Source organism: Cebus imitator, unplaced genomic scaffold (genome assembly GCF_001604975.1).
Source record: "Cebus imitator isolate Cc_AM_T3 unplaced genomic scaffold, Cebus_imitator-1.0 Scaffold97, whole genome shotgun sequence".
In the NCBI taxonomy this organism is placed as follows: Eukaryota; Metazoa; Chordata; class Mammalia; order Primates; family Cebidae; genus Cebus; species Cebus imitator.
Window position 1 is genome coordinate 5974629 of NW_016107412.1, and position 13944 is coordinate 5988572.

The 13944-nt window shown below is 39.4% G+C and overlaps 1 pseudogene; it reads right to left on the reverse strand.

The window, feature by feature from the left end:
* Positions 1-9124: 9124 nt before the first annotated feature.
* The window catches only part of LOC108309799, an 80009-nt pseudogene continuing 75189 nt past the window's right edge, over positions 9125-13944 (reverse strand).

The window sequence follows — 13944 nt, forward strand, 5'->3', positions numbered from 1 at the left end:
GTCATGTGGTCATTTTGAAGTTCCTGCTCTCCAACACACAGTCACTTACTTGATACTACTTTTTTGTATGATATCAATCTTAATTAACACTGAAATCAAAACTCAGTGTGTAAGGAAAAAAGTAGTTCATGTTTTTCCAGGCATGTTCTAGTGTTATGATATCTTTATTTGAATGCTGTTCTTTGGTAAACTGCAGAACTGCTTATGCATACCCTTGGGATGTGAGAGTTACATGCAACCTAACCCAACTGTACAGTTTTGGAACACACTTCTCTAAAGTGGTATTTCATGTGGTTCATTAATGATAGTTGGAATTTGGACTGTCTTTTGCCAAATGTAAGCTGAAAATATTTGCATTACTTGCATATATAATTTACTTATATCTGACAATTACCCTGAACTTAGATCGCAGATCACCCAACTCTCTATTAACTGTTCTTTTTCTCATACTTATTTGTTTCCTTCCATTCATGTAGCAGCCTCTTTTACTCTTTAGTCTGTTTAGCTATGTTTTCTTCTGTATATGTGTGAGAATAATATCATTTTTAACAGAACTCCATATCAGGAAAAGAGATGTCATATTCTTCCAGTTAAAGATTTATTATTTATTAATTTATTATTATTTATTTATTTTATTAGTTTTTAAACTAGCCTCAACTCAACATCTTCCATGTAGCACATTCTCAGATTTTATTTTATTTTTAGGACAGAGTCTCACTCTGGCCCCAGGCTGGAGTGCAGTAGTGCCATCATAGCTCACTGCAGCCTCAAACTCAGCTCAAGTGTTCCTCCTGCCTCAGCTTCCCAACTGTCTGGGACTACAGGCACACTCTACCATGCCCAGCTAATTTTTAAATTTATTGTAGAGAGGGGGTCTCACTGTGTTACTGAGGCTGATTTTGAACTCCTGGGCTCAAGTGATCCTCTTACATCAGCCTCCCAAAGTGCTGGGATTACAAGCATGAGCCACTGCACCTGACCCATTCCTAGATTTTATACCATTTAGACCCAAGAAATCCATGTTTACACTTTTGTTTGTTGTACTGGGAGAATAAATATTTGTTCATTAAAATGACAGTCTTCTGAGTCACGTAATACTACTGGTAAAGTTTAATTCAGATATTTATTTTACATTCTTTCTAAGATGGCCAATATGGAAATTAAGTTGGAATGAAAGTCTATAAATTTTTGTCTGCATTAACAATTTGGGTGCTTTGGGAAACTTTTTCAACAAATACTCTGGAAAAAATACAGTTTAGATGTAAATTATGTAAGTATATACTGGTGAAATGTATCCTTGCATACATACAGATAGGACAATCTGTTTAATGGATAAAAAAGGTTCTTAATTGGAAATAGCTAATTTTGCTCCAGCCATAGTTGCTTTTTATGTTTTTTGTTTGTTTGTTTTTTTCTTTAGATACAATCTCACTCTGTTACCTAGGCTGGAGTGCAATGGCACAATCATGGCTCACTGCAGCATGACCTCCTAGTGTCAAGTGATCCTCCCACATCAGCCTCCCAAGTAGCTGGGACAATGGATATATGACACTATGCCCTGCTAATATATATATATTTTTAATCTTTTGTAGAGACAGGGTCTCAGTATGTTGCCCAGGCTGGTCTTGAACTCCTACGCTCAAGCAGTCCTCCCACTGCAACCACCCAAAGTGCTGGGATTGCAAGTGTGAGCCACCACACCTGCCAGTTTCTTTTTCTTAGATATTTTTCTTTACTTTACCTTTTTGAGATGAGAATTCTAGTTCTGGTGAGACAAGATAGTGTTTTTTTCTCCTCTGTCTAAGCAGCTTTGCTCCCTGGAGCTTTTTGTCAGTATTTGCATTATGAAAATTAGGTTAAGGGCCTGGTTTTCTAATTTGTCTGTTTTAGATAGTCACACCACCCAAGTACCATTTATAGTGGGAAGAAACAATTGTGTCAGCTTTTCTTCCTCCTCCAGTCCTGCGAGACTGAAAAGAATCTGAGAAGAGAAATTGAGATCCTTGGGGCCATTGAAAAAATAAGCTAGAAACAGCCTTCTCTACCTTTTCCTTGCTAAGAGATAATACACAAAACTCCCAGATTTAGATAGAAATTCCAGAAGTAGCTAGGATCCTTTTAATACACCCACATTACTCTCGTTGCAAGACCTCAGGTTTTTCTACTTAGGACATTGAGGGTAGAGTAGCTGACACTGGAACTTTCCAAATAGACTACTAATTTTTGCTTCAGTCACCTGCTGGAGGTAGGAAAGTCAGTAATACTTGCTTTTCAAGTCTAGTGGCTGTCTGCTCAGCTCTTGAAAAATAGCTGGAAGCATGGCTGGAAGACTTTCCTCCAACCCTGGGGCCTACATGATGTTTCAAAGGATTGTTTTATTTAACAGGTCTAAAAACTGACTATGTAAACCAAAAATAAAATTCTAATCTCCCCAACTGACTGAATGGACCCCTTCTTGGCCAAGGCATCTCAAAAAACCTGAACAACTAATTCAAGCTATCACAGGAAGAAGGGCCTGGACATACCTGTTACATCCTTCTCCCTTTGAAGTTTAGGAATAACTGACCAGCATTAATGTGAAAATAGAGATCATAACACTGACAAAACAGACTCTAGCAATAAGATACCAAATTCAGCCTGACTCTGGTACAGGATCATGTACAGCAGGCCCTGAAGGAAATCAAAGTATGTTACCCCAAAATACATTTTTTTGACATATTTTGAAATGGCCCTGCAGAGCCCTCTCTTGTGGACGAAATCTGCATTCTGTAGAGGATCTCCTTCCCTTGCTAGGTCTTTCTAGAGTCTGACACCTTTTAAGTTTTAACAAGAGATATTCACCAACTATTCTGTCTGAAGCCTACTGCATGGAGGCTTCATGTACATAAGAATCTTGGCTTCCACAGCCTGCTTAACTTAACATTTCTTTAGGCTGACTTCAACTCTTCAGGCAAAGCTTAACTCTTTCAACCAATTGCCCGGTTAGGAAATCTTTGAATCTACCTATGACCTGGAAGCCCTTCTACTTCAAGATGTCCTGCCTTTCTGGGATGAACCAATATATACCTTCCATGTAACCATGTATCAATTTATGCCTTTGCTTGTAACTTCTGTCTTCCTAAAATGTATAAAACGAAGCTGTAACCCAACCATGTTGGGTGCATGTTCTCAAGACCTCTTGAGGCTGTGTCATGGGCCATAGTCCTTAATCTTAGCAAAGTAAGCCTAAATTGATTGATATTTGTCTCAGATTCTTTTTGGTTTAAGTTACTAAGTATTTTATAAGCACTATTATAGACCTGGGTGCAGGTATTTGTTGGTAGTTGTGCAAACATAGGTGAGTAAAGTTCAGTCTTAAGAGAAAATCATCTCATGTTGCATTTCATACTGTATCAAAGTACTCTGTAATTCTCAGTACTCAGCAATGTACATGATGTTAACTAGCTAATCTGTAAAATAAATCATGTATTAAATAATAGTTGCCATTAGGTAAGAAAAATATCTACATGTGCCAAGCACTATAGGTTGTACTTTGTTATTCTGTTTAATCCTCTGTACTGCACTGTGAAGTTGATAGTATAAAACCCATTTTGCAGATGAGGAAATTGAGGTTATAATTTCAACTTTGTGTTGAAGATCCTACAGTAAACAGAGTAGTTGGATGAATCAAAGAAATACCAGAAAACACAAGAAGACCCTTGGTAGCTGCTGCTTGCCTGCCTGCTCTCTTCCCTTCGTCTCCTCTCCTTTCCTCCCTCCCCTCCCCTCCCCTCCCCTCCCCTCCCCTCCCCTCTCCTCTCTTCTCTTTCTTTCTTCTTTCTCTCTCTTTTTCTTTTTCTTTCTTTCTTTCTTTCCCTTTCTTTCTTTCTTTCTTTTTTTCTTTCTTTTTCTTTTCCTTTTTTTCTTCTTTTCCTTTCTTTCCTTTCTTTCTTTTCTTTCTGAGTCTAGCTCTGTTGCCCAGGTTTGAGTGCAGGCAATCTTGGCTCACTGCAACCTCCCCCTTCCAGGTTCAAGTGATTCTCCTACCTCCCGAGTAGCTGGGATGACAGGTATGCACCACCACACCCAGCTAATTTTTCTATTTTTAGTAGAGATGGGATTAAACCATCTTGGCCAGGCTAGTATCAAACTCCTGACCTCCAGTGATCCACTGCTGCCTCAGTCTCCCAAACTGGTGGTATTACAGGCACGAGACACTACACCCAGCCTGGGCATATATTCAGACCTCATAAAGGAGGAGCCCAAAGTACACAGAACTGGCATCAGCAGGCACATATTATGACAATGTTGTTTGACTGATCTTCCATCCTTGACCTGTTTATACAAGGATAGGTATATGAAAGAAGAAAGTGCCCTTTTTTTTTTTCTTTTTTTGGCATGTTAAGCACTATTCATATTTGTTACAGCAATATCAGTGGTTGAAGTGGAATTTGGACCTAATTTATTTGGAGTGTTTTGATGTGCAGATTGCTTCAGTAACATAAACTGATTGCAACTAATTCTTGATTCTGCACACCACTGCAATAAAAATGCTTTTGACTATGCTGCTACCCTTTGGCCTTCTCTGTAGCCATTGGCTATAATTGTTGAGGCCAAGAAGTTGCATGCTTAGCAGAAAATGGAAAGGAGAAGAAAGTGTCAGCCTCCTAGTTGACCTTTTCTATGACACATCAATTCTTTCTATTTCCCCAGGCTTAGCTGACTGCACTATGCACCTTGTCTAGAAGGCTTTCTGAGTTAACCAGGAGGGTGGGATGAATTAACTGATTTTTATGCTGTCCCTTAGAAATGTATTTGTAGTATTTTAAAGCAAAGCACATCTCAGACCTTTCTGGAAATTCAAAGTTGTTTGAATTTCAGAATAATGGGAACTTGAGTTATATTGTTTATTTTCCCTTTCGTTGCTTTTATAACTCTTTTGAGCAATAACTACCTAACAGGCATGGAAGATAAAATATTTTGTGCCCTCAAATATTTTGTGTACATACATAGTGTGTATGTGTTAATTGTTAGTCCTGTTTTAGAAACAATGTCTGTTAGGAAGTCCTCCGTCTTAGAAGGCTTTCCAAAAGAAGGATGGTTTCTGTTCTTAAATTAGAATTTTATGCCTGTGATCTACCCTCCACCCCATCTCTATTTGGTGAAGCAGTTGTAACCTACATATACCAGCCCTTATAGCCTCACTCCAATAACTCAACTGTAGAGTCCATAAAGTCAGGCTTATTGAGCACACAGCAATGGCAGCTGGCAGATGTTTTTACCAGATATCTATGTTGCAGAATTTTATGGGAGATGAAGAAGGCAAGAATTTGCTGCTGACTTGTCAGAGGCAAGTTGCATATGTTGCCCATGAAAATGATCTCTGCCCTACTCCATCTTATAAACTGAGTATACCACTATGTGATCACAATAATTTGTGTGACAACAAACACCACATGACCACCAGTTGTTTTGTATTAGTAAAATCTTATTAAATACAGACATTGATAGAAAACGTTCCTCAATCTGAGGACCTGACTATAAAATTTGATCTCCCAGTGATGACCTTGCCACAAATGTGGCATCATCTGGGGACTTGGGAGCCAATGTGTGGGCTTTTCCTATATACCTACTTCTAATTCATTGTTGTGAACCTCAGTTGGGGTGGTGGGTAGGGGGTTGGTTAAGAGAGCTGTTTCTTGTCCTTTCTAAGATCTGACTCAGTTCTCACCCCCATTTTTATCTGACCTTCCCTTTCCTTTACCCTTTTTGTCCCTGTCCTTTATAACATAAGATTTTTTCCCCCTGGGGAGTCTACTCAGAGCAGGGGTGTATCCCAGAAGGGATCTTCAGCTGGTGAAGTTTGAGAACTCATAGGGCCCACCTGCTTAAGTCCCTTCATCACTTGAGGTAAACTTACTGTACAACACCAGTTTGTCTGTTATTGTCTGTTGGTCCTCTCCATTTTCAGTGAGTTCCTTTGGGTGACTTGGGAGTCCCCCAGTTCATAGGCCCATCAGCCACTCAAAGCTTCCTTCTGCTGCTTCTTACAAAGATGATACTTATGCGGTAGGGGACTCAGATTTGGAAATTCTTGGGGATAATTTATCACCTAGTTTTGTTGTAGATTTTTTTTTGTGGGTTTTTGTTTTTTTCATTTTATTTAAGACTAGTCAAGTGTAGTAGTGAGAAGAGGGAAAAAGTAGAAACAAGGAGTTTGATCTGTGACTGAACAATCAATTGAAACAGCTCCCTTCACACCAGCCTTTTCTCTCTCTCTCTCTCTCTCTCTCTCTCTCTCTCTCTCTCTCTCTCTCACTTTTTGAAATGGAATCCCTCTGTGTTGCTCCAGCTCATCTCAAGCTCATCTCAACCTCCTGGGTTCAAGTGCCTGCCTCAGCCTCCCGAGTAGCTGGGATTACAGGCACATATCACTGTACCCATTTGCCACTTTAGTTGCTGTTTTTATGCGGGGTGGGGGTGATGGGTTGAAAGATTTTAAAAATCATGCCATCAGTATCATATGAGAATTTTCCTAAGTCTTTTAGAGGATTGCATGTTGAACATATTTTAATGTACTTCTACATACTTATTCATCATTCACATATCTTCTTTGGTAAAGTGCCTGTTCAAATATTTTGCCCATTTTAAAAGTGGGTTGTATGAGGAAGGATGGCTGACTAGATGCATTTTCTACTTGCCTTCTCCACTACAAGAAACCAAAATAGTAAATAATCACACTTTGAATAGATCATCTGAGAGAACACTGGAGGTCAACAGAAAAGTAACAAACACCTAAGGCAAGGAAGGAGAGGAAAGCAAGGCAAACTGCTTGACTGGAATCAGCTGGGAGCCACTCTCCCATTTAGGGAAAGGATAAGTGAGAAACTCCTAGTAGACCACATTCTTACCAAAATATTCTGCTATCTTAGCCACAGGAGAGCTCTTGAAACCTCCCACGCCCTGAAGCAAACAAAGGCAGCTACTGTACCTGAAGAACATAAGTAGCACAGCTCCAAGGATGGAGCTTGCATTGGGTCCCACTCCCTCTCTCCACCAAGCCATAAGGAGCTACAGCAAGGCACCGTTTTGAGAACCCAACCCCAACAGGCTACCCATTGCCCTGGGGCTCAGCAGCTCCAGGGCGGAGGCACAAATGAAGCAGAGCTGCTGCTGCCAGGGTTGAAGCACAAGTAAGGTGATTGTGTCCCACCTCCCCAGTGGCAGGGCCACAGCATGACTGTTGCCACCTCACCTAAGCATTCCACCAGGGGCCTTGAGATTGCCCCACCACTGCCTACCATGGCAGGCACCTGCACACAGCATCAGGTGGCCTGAGGACAAGTCTGCTCAGATCGGCTTGGCCACCACTCCATGTCAGAGCATGTAATCTAGGGGCTTAGGGATTGCCAAGCCAGCCCACCACCACTGGCACCTGAGCCCTCCTCTTGGGGGCCTGAGATTGAGCCTACCCAACCTGCTGCTACCACCACAGCTGACACCTACCTGCACATGCTAGCTGGGGGTCTGAAGACTAGCCCACCCAGGCTATCATGGCCACCATCAATAGCAGCACATACCACTTGAGACCCAGAGAGTCATCTCAGTACTGCTACTGCCATTGCCTAGAACATGCCAAGTGCCCAGAGGCCTGAGAACATGCTCACCCCCACAGCCCATTGCTGCCACTTCTGGCATTCAAGCAAGCTCAAGAACTGTTCTGGAGGCCCAAGAACTGGCGTAGCTGGACTTGCTGACACCAATGCCACCTTGGGGCCCAAGACAAGCAGTCTCAGCCCACTGGGATCTGAAGTCTGGACTATGAGGCATCCAGTCCCCAGCAAAACTTCACCACAGTTTCCATTAATAACTGTACCCTCAGCCATCAAAGAAATCATAAATACTACTGATGCTGCTTACAGCCAAAGAAATCATACAGAGACTACCCTACTGCATGCACCTAGAATTAAAGTCAATGTGCACGACCCAACCAAAATCATAGATACATCTTCAGGAAAAAGTCCTCCCATACTAAAGCGAATTCATAAGACTGAAAGAAATGACTGTTATACAACATGCAAATATCAATGTAAGGACACAGGAAACACTGAAAAAAAAAAAGAAAATATGACACCTTCAAAGACCCTTGTCCCTCACCATATACAAAATCAACTCAAGATGGATTAAAGACTTGAATGTGATGCCTGAAACTACACCATTGATGGGAACGTGGGTTAGTACAACCACTAGAGAAAATAGTTTGGAGATTTCTCAAAAAACTAAAAACTACCATATGATTCAGCAATGCCACTACTGGGTATTTATTAAATAAAAGGAAATTTGTTTATCACAGGGATACCTACACATGCATGTTTATTGCAGTCCAATCCATAACAGCAAAGATATAGAATCAACCTAGGTGTTCATCAGTGAATGAAGAAAAGATATATATGCACAAAGGAATACTATTTGGCCATTAAAAAGGATGAAATCATGTCATTTGCAGCAATATGGATGGAACAACAGGTCATTATGCAAATGAAATAAATGAAGCACAGAAAGACAAATACTACATGTTCTCATAGGTGGGAGCTGAAAAAGTTAATCTCATGGAGGTAGAGAATACAAATGATAGATACTAGAGGCTAGGAATGATGTGTGAGTGTAAGGAGGCTTAAAAAGAGGTTGGGTTAATGGGTATAAACATAAAATTAGGAGAAATAAGTTCTAATGTTTAAAAGCAGAGTAGAAATGACTATAGTTAGCAATAATGTATTGTATATTTCAAATTAGCTAGAAGAGAGGACTTGAAATGGTCCCAACACATAGAAATGATAAATACTTAAGGTGATGAATACCTTGAATACCCTGACTTGATCACTACATATTGTATGCATGTAACAAATACGTGTACCCTACAAATATGTAAATATTACATATCAATTAAAACAAAAACAAAAACAAAAAAATGGGTTGTCTTCTTATTGAGATGTTAGTGTTCTTTACATATTTTGATATAAATCCTTTATCAGATAGGTTTTTCAAATATTATCTTCCAACCTTTGGTTTCTTTTGATCAACATGATTTATAAAATTCATGTTGTTTGATGAGATATAATTCATTCATTCTCAAGGTTGTATTATTTTTCATTGTATGAATATACCATACTTTATTTTTTAAACAAGTTTATTTTTTTAATGAGTTTATTCACTATTTGTGCAAAGAAAAAAGATATGCTGCCGCTGCAATTTAGCCTCCACTCTGTTTAGTGGCCAGCCTCTTGTCTCTCTCTTCAGCAATAGTAAGTTGGATGCCTTTTCCCTTGGGCAGGGAAATCCAAGATTTATTGTCATTGCAATGACAAAATGTCATTGCATGACAAAAATGTTGGAAAGCCTCATGGCAAAGCTGTTGCCATTGACATCCTTCACATGCACCACATTGAAAGAACCAGGATGTCTTTCCCTGTTGGTTATCACACCAACACAACCAAGGTTGGCTCCACCAATCACCATACATACATTGCCCATGTCGAATTTGATAAAGTCGATTATCTTACCAGTCCCTAAATCAATCTGCACAGTATCGTTCACCCTAGCGAGAGGATCTGGGTGGCGGCTGGTTCGAGCATCGAGTCATCTGGCGTGGGATTCCCTTCATCCCCACCATAATCTTCGTCACTTTGCACAACTTGTACTTTGCCTCTTCCACTGTGATTCAGTGAGCAACAAAACAGCCCTTCATGTCATAGACCAGGCAGAAATGCTTACCTGTCTTCTCAATGCTGATGATATCCATGAATCCAGCAGGATATGTGATGTTCACTTGAACCTTGCCATCAATTTTGATGAAGTGTTGCATACCTATCTTCTTTACTTCATCTCCAGTCAACACATACTTGAGTCTATTCCTGAGGAAGACGATCAGGGGAAGATAATTCCCTCAGCTTGTGGGGGCCCGTCAATGGACAGTGTGCATATACGCCTATTAGTTTGTTGAGCATCCAATGCTTCAGCACTGCAACACGCTTCAAGTACTTCTTGGGACCCCCAGGAATGGCAAAACCCTGCGATGGAACTGTATTCTTTTCTTGATGGACATTTAAAGCTTTTGGCTATGAGAATAATGTTATTAACATTCTGTGTCTTTTTTCTTTTTTGAGATAGAGTCTCACTCTGTTGCCCAGGCTGGAGTGCAATGGCTCAATCTCGGCTCACTGCAACCTCTGCCCCCCAGGTTCAAATGATTCTCCAGCATCAGACTCCTGAGTAGCTGGGATTACAGGCAGGTGCCACAACTTCCGGCTAATCTTTTTGTATTTTTAGAAGAGACGGGGTTTCACCGTGTTAGCCAGGATAGTTTTGATCTCCTGACCTCGTGATCTGCCCACCTCGGCCTCACAAAATGCTGGGATTAATAGGCATCAGCCACCGTGCCTGGTGACATTCTGTGTCTTTTGGTGAACATATATATGCATTTCTGAGATTATGTATGCAATTTTATTTAGAATGGAATTGCTAGGTCATAGAATATGTATGTGCCCAGCTTTGATATATACTGCCAAAAGGTTTTCCAAAACAGTTGTACCAGTTTACACTCCCACCAATGGTATGTGAAAGTGCCATTGACTGACATTCTACCACCAGTTGGTACTATCTGTCGTTTTCATTTTATCCGTTATTGTGGTGAGGTATCTCATAGTAGTTATAATTTGTATTTCTTTGATGACCAATAAAATTAGTCCTCCTTTAAAATTACCATTATGTAACTTATTTTGTGAAGTGACTATTTATATCTTTTGCCCATTTTTCTATTGGATTGTCTGCCATTTCTTACATTGATTTGTAGGCTCTGGTAGCTTTTAGGTTTTACTCTTTATCCCTAATATTCTGAAATGTAATTACAGAATTACTCTTATTTAATATGAGAGGATAGACATGAAAGTCATATCTTTTTCCAATTCTGGAAACTTCTCAATATTTCTTTCTTTAAATATTATTTCTTGGCTATTTCTTCCATTCTCCTTTCCCAGAACTCCTCCTGGATATATTAATATTAATATGCTGGATTTTTTTTCCATCTGTTCACCTTTTAGTCAATTCTCAAACTTTTTACTGCTTTCCTATATTTTTAAACTCTTATCTCTCTGCTGCTTTTACTACTGTTGTTCACTCTTAAATAAATTCAGTCTTTTGATATATATATATTTAAATTCTTTACTAATTTTTAAAGATTTCACTGACCACTTAAAAATAATTTCCAACACTTTTAATTGGTTCTTTTCCATATTCACTTATTTTGTTTCTGCCTGTTTTTGCCTTAGCTTTTGTTGTTTGTTTGTTTGTTTTACTATGCTTTTTAAATTTTATTTTATTTTATTTTTTTAATTGCATTTTAGGTTTGGGGGGTACATGTGAAGAACATGCAAGATTGTTGCATAGGTACACACATGGCAGTGTGATTTGCTGCTTTCCTCCCCATCACCTATATCTGCCATTTCTCCCCATGCTATCTCTCCACAACTCCCCACTCCCCACTGTCCCTCCCCTATTTCCCCTCGACAGACCCCAGTGTGTAGTGCTCCCCTCCCTGTGTCCCTGTGTTCTCATTGTTCAACACCCATCTATGAGTGAGAACATGCGGTGTTTGATTTTCTGTCTTTGTGTCAGTTTGCTGAGAATGATGGTTTCCAGGTTCATCCATGTCCCTGCAAAGGACACGAACTCATCGTTTTTTATGGCTGCATAGTATTCCATGGTGTATATATGCCACATTTTCCCTGTCAAGTCTATCATCGATGGGTATTTGGGTTGGTTCCAGGTCTTTGCTATGGTAAACAGTGCCACAATGAACATTTGTTTGCATGTGTCCTTATAGTAGAACGATTTATAATCCTTTGGATGTATACTCAGTAATGGGATTGCCAGATCAAATGGAATTTCTATGTCTAGGTCCTTCAGGAATCGCCACACTGTCTTCCACAGTGGTAGAACTAATTTACACTCCCACCAACAGTGTAAAAGTGTTCCTATTTCTCCACATCCTCTCCAGCATCTGCTGTCTCCAGATTTTTTAATGATCACCATTCTAACTAGTGTGAGATGGTATCTCAATGTAGTTTTGATTTGCATTTCTCTGATGACCAGTGATGATGAGCATTTTTTCATATGTTTGTTGGCCTCATGTATGTCTTCTTTGGTAAAATGTCTGTTCATATCCTTTGCCCACTTTTGAATGGTCTTGTTAGTTTTTTTCTTGTACATCTGTTTTAGTTCTTTGTAGATTCTGGATATCAGCCCTTTGTCAGATGGGTAGATTGCAAAATTTTTTCCCATTCTGTTGGTTGCTGATTCACTCTAATGACTGTTTCTTTTGCTGTGCAGAAGCTGTGGAGTTTGATTAGGTCCCATTTGTCTATTTTGGCTTTTGTTGCCAATGCTTTTGGTGTTTTGATCATGAAGTCTTTGCCTATGCCTATGTCCTGAATGGCTTTGCCTAGATTTTCTTCTAGGGTTTTTATGGTGTTGGGTCATATGTTTAAGTCTTTAATCCATCTGGAGTTAATTTTAGTGTAAGGTGTCAGGAAGGGGTCCAGTTTCTGCTTTCTGCACATGGCTCGCCAGTTTTCCCAACACCATTTATTAAACATGGAGTCCTTTCCCCATTGCTTGTTTTTGTCAGGTTTGTCAAAGATCAGATGGTTGTAGATGTATGGTATTGCCTCCAAGGCGTCTGTTCTGTTCCATTAGTCTATATCTCTATTTTGGTACCAGTACCATGCTGTTTTGATTACTGTAGCCTTGTAGTATAGTTTGAAGTCTGGTAGTGTGATGCCTACAACTTTTTCTTTTTACTTAGAATTGACTTGGCTATGCAGGCTCTCTTTTGGTTCCATATGAAGTTTAAGGTGTTTTTTTCCAGTTCTGTGAAGAAGGTCATTGGTAGCTTGATGGAGATAGCATGGAATCTGTTAATTACTTTGGGCAGTATGGCCATTTTCACAATATTGATTCTTCCTAACCATAAACATGGAATATTTCTCCATCTGTTTGTGTCCTCTCTTATTTTGTTGAGCAGTGGTTTGTAGTTCTCCTTGAAGAGGTCCTTTACATTCCTTGTTAGTTGTATTCCTAGGTATTTTATACTATTTGTAGCAATCATGAATGGCAGTTCATGCTTGATTTGGCTCTCTTTAAGTCTGTTTTTGGTGTATAGGAATGTTTGTGATTTTTGCACATTGATTTTGTATCCTGAGACTTTGCTGAAGTTCCTTATCAGTTTCAGGAGATTTTGGGCTGAGACAATGGGGTCTTCTAAATATACAATCATGTCACCTGCAAATAGAGACAATTTGACTTCCTCCTTTCCTATTTGAATAGCCTTTATTTCTTTTTCTTGCCTGATTGCTCTGGCTAGAACTTCCAATACTATATTGAATAGGAGTGGTGAGAGAGGGCATCCTTGTCTAGTGCCAGATTTCTAAGAGAATGCTTCCAGTTTTTGCCCATTCAGTATGATATTGGCTGTTGGTTTGTTGTAAATAGCTTTTATTATTTTGAGATACATTCCATCGATACCTAATTTATTGACGGTTTAGAATAAAGGGCTGTTGAATTTTGTCAAAGGCCTTCTCTGCATCGATTGAGATAATCATGTGGTTTTTGTCTTTGGTTCTTTTTATGTGGTGAATTACATTTATAGACTTGCGTATGATGAACACTAGATTCTTTTTAATTATTTTAATCTGTTTGTTAAGTTTGTCTTGTAGAATTCTGGATTCCTTCTCTATGTTCTTTTGAATTTCTTTGAGTCTCCTCAAAGCAACTATTTTTGAATTCTTTATCCAAAAGGTCACATATCTTTGTTTTTCCAGGATTTGTCCTGCTGGATTATTTATAATTCATTTGGTGAGGTCATGTTTTCCTGGATTGTTTTGGTACTTAAAGATGTTCTTCAGTGTCTGG